The sequence below is a fragment of the Neofelis nebulosa genome, chromosome 2, assembly GCF_028018385.1.
Source record: "Neofelis nebulosa isolate mNeoNeb1 chromosome 2, mNeoNeb1.pri, whole genome shotgun sequence".
NCBI classification, from domain to species: domain Eukaryota; kingdom Metazoa; phylum Chordata; class Mammalia; order Carnivora; family Felidae; genus Neofelis; species Neofelis nebulosa.
Genome location: NC_080783.1, coordinates 122,690,688 through 122,694,249, shown reverse-complemented (window position 1 = coordinate 122,694,249; position 3,562 = coordinate 122,690,688). Strand labels below are relative to the sequence as shown.

The following is a 3,562-nucleotide window of genomic DNA, read 5'->3' as shown; positions in this document are numbered from 1 at the left end:
TGGAGAAGACACTAGAGACAGGAAAACAGCCTAAGGCCTAATTACATATATAGTTAGGTAAGAGAGGAAGTGCTGACTCATTCAATTTAATTGCTGTGTAGTATTCCATTGTGGAAATATACCACAATCCATCTATTTGCCCATTTGAAGGATATTTAGATTACTTCTAATTGTTTATTGTTACAAAAATGCGTTATTGAATAGTATTGTAAGTTTCCCCAAGTACTCACATGTAATAGTGTCTCCAATGAAATACCTACAGGTGCAATTATTGAGTCAGAGTACAAGTGCCTTCAAGTTTACTAAATGTTGCCAAATTGCTCTCTCCAAAGTCATTGCAAAAATATTCACTCCTGTCAGAATTTTATGAAAGTTTCCATTGTTCCACATTCTCATCCACACTTGGCTTTACCAAAATGTTAACAATTTTATGGCTGTAAAATGGTATCTCATCTTTCGAAAGTGCATTTCCAGAATTATTAGTGAGGTTGCATATCTTATGACTCTTGGTCACTGAGCTTTCCTCTTCTGTGAATTCTGTACATATCTTTTGCTTGCTTTTCCAGTGGGCCACTTGCCCCATTTTTATTGACTTGTAGTTTGCCTTGTATTCTTGTATTCTAATCCTGTATGCTGTACCCTTTGCAAAAGTCTCCCAATCTGTGGCCTATCTTTTCACGTTGTTTTATGGTGCCCTTTGTTATATGATGTGTTTATTTCCTAGCGCTTCTGTAACAAATTACCACAATCTCAGTGGCCCAAAACAACACATTTATTACCTTATAGTCTAGCGGTTAGAAGCCCCAAATGGCTTTCACTTGGCTAAAATCAACGAGTGGGCAGGGCTGTATGCCTCCTGTAGTCTTTAGGGGTGAAATCAGTTTCCTTGCCTTTCCTAGCTTCTAGAACCCACTTCTTGGCTTGTGGCCCCTTCCTCCATCTTCAAAGCTGACCACACAGAGACTTCAAATCTCTCCCCCATTTTGACACTCCTATGTCCCTCTTATAAGGACCTAGGGTCAATCCAATTTATTAAATAGTTCACTTACCCTGCTAATCTGCTATTCCATCTTTGCTGTATAGCAAGCTTTCATAAATGCATGGGTTTATTTCTGGGCTCTCTGTTCTTTCAATTATTTACTCCCTTGCTTCTCAAAGTGTGTTCCAGGGACCAAAAGCATCAGCATCCCCTGGTTAGCTTGTTTGGAATGCAGAATTTCAAGCTGCATCCCATACTTTCTCAATTAGGAGCCGCCCATAACAAGATGCCCAGGAGATTCCTACGAGCAGGAAAGGTTAACAAGCACTAGTCGACCCAGTGCTTTTACAATCTTAGTTACTTCCTTTCAAGCATTGATATCTGGTAACTCAAGTTCTCTTCTTTGCTCTTCATCATGTCGAATTCGTAGTTTGGAGAAGATTGGGAAATTTTATAATAATTGAAGTTAATTCAGGAGCTTGTCATATATAACTTATTTGGGGCTCCTTTTATGTCCTGAGTGTCTCCATAGAGGTTTTGTACATCCTTTTGAAGCCCCAAAGTCAGGTTTTTGTCCACATGAGGGTAAGTCCGAGCCTCTGGCTGGGCAGGCTGTGTCTGTGTTACAGTCCCTCGCTGCGGGTTTGGTTCCCTGGGGTAGTGGTCGGGCTGTACCTGCCCCCAGCTGACCAATTCCCACTGGGCACCGGCGGAGGGGGAGCTTCAGGACGTGGAGCCCATACGCAGCATCTGGCTGTCTGGGGCACCTGGGCAGGCGTTCAGCACTCTTTGGACTGTGGGTCCTCACCCTGACGTACTCCACCCCCCGTTTAGAAAGTCTGGCGCAATCACAGGCTGTTCTAGGCAGTAGATTTCCGGGGTGGTGTACAGAGAAGGACCGAGACGACAGACGGGTCTTTGTTGCCCTAGCCAACAGAGAGAAGAGGGCTGGGTTCTTCAACCCCCCATCTTGCTTCTCTGCATGGCTTCTGCCATTGGCCCTCTTCCAACCCCAGCATCCTAAGCCCCAGAAAGTTTGGAGGCCCATGGAGGTGCCAGTTGCCCTCTCCCAGGGCCCTAACATGGGAAGCATGGGAGCAAGTCCAGTATTTATATGAGGAATTGCAGAATCCTGCTAAGTTTCCAGACTGGCTGAAAGCTCTGATGTAGGCCCCAATGTAGTCCCCACGGTGGGGCAGAAACTGAAGCAGGATCAAAAAGTCCTTAAGAAATCTGGGCTTGCCCAATGCTCTAGCAGCTCCGAGGCTCTGAGGATACCTTGAAGCTGGTTTCCGTAGGCCACTCTGTATCAGGCTTTTTGCCGTTGCTAAGGGGTGAAGCCCCATTCAAAGGCAGGGGTCACAGCACCAATTGGAGAGGAATAGAATCAAAACACTCACTGTATAGATACACCAAGGAGACAGAAGGGAAAAAATGAAGGAATCTGGTCCCGGAGGAGAGCTTCGCACCTGTTGCTGGAGCTCTGGGTCATCAGAGCTGCAAAAGTACTCCACCAGTGATTGTGAGGGCACCCCCAGGAACTGACAGTGACAGATTGCCAACTGCCAAGAAGCTGGAAGAGTTGAAGGCACAGGACCCAGGTGACCAGAACTTCAGCAGCAGAGTAGTCCAGAGGGGGTGAGAGTTCTTTGCTAGCAACAGCAACTTCCTGTACAGAGTTTAAGCTGGAGCCTAGCTTGGGGAGATGTCATGTGAAGTGTAGCTAAGTTGAGCAAATCTGTTTGGAGCTGCTTGGATTTCTGTGTACGGATTATACACCTTGAGACAGGAGGAAACCGTGAGCCTGGAATGTGAGACAATAGAGCTACTTGGATTTGAATCTGACAAAGAGCAGTGAACTTCACAGGGCAAAGGCTCAGGGGTACAGGGGTCAGGGTGAATAACAGACTGGGTAGATTCCAGAATCCTGGAGCGTTGCTCTGGGTCTGACCCATTTGGATCTCTGGTACTCATCATTCTTGCTTGGACTCTCTGTATATTGAAACCAGGTGGTGTTGCATATATTATTAGAACTTTTGGTGGTACTTACAATGTATGTTTGAGAGGAAAGGAAAAGTTTGCCTTCTGACCTCCTTTTTTCAAAGTTTTTATTGTAATTTCAGTTAGTGCACAATGTTACATTAGCTTCAGGTGTGCGATATAGTGAGTGATTCGACAATTTCAGACATCACCCAGTGCTGACGTCACCACAGGCACACTCCTTAATCCCCATCACCTACTTAACACACCCTACTTACCCCCCTCCTCTTTGGCAACCATCAGTTCTCTATAATTAAGAGTCTGCTTCTTGATTTCTTTCTCTCTCTTTCTTTTTTCCCTTTGCTTGTTTTGTTTCTTAAATTCCACACAAGAGTGAAATCATATGGTATTTGTCTTTCTCTGATTGATGTATTTCGCTTAGCATTATACTCTTTAGAAGCACCCGTGTTGTTGCAAATGGCAAGATTTCATTCTTTTTGTGGCTGAATAATATTCCATTGTATATATTTACCATATCTTTACCCATTCATCAATCAGTAGACGCTTGGGCTGATTCCATATCTTGGCTATTATAAATAATGC

At 44.4% G+C, this 3,562-nt stretch overlaps 1 pseudogene; it reads left to right on the top strand.

Annotated features, from left to right (window-relative positions):
- Positions 1 to 1,558: 1,558 nt before the first annotated feature.
- LOC131490837 (neugrin-like) lies at positions 1,559 to 2,838 on the top strand (annotated as a pseudogene).
- The last annotated feature ends 724 nt before the right edge of the window (positions 2,839 to 3,562 follow it).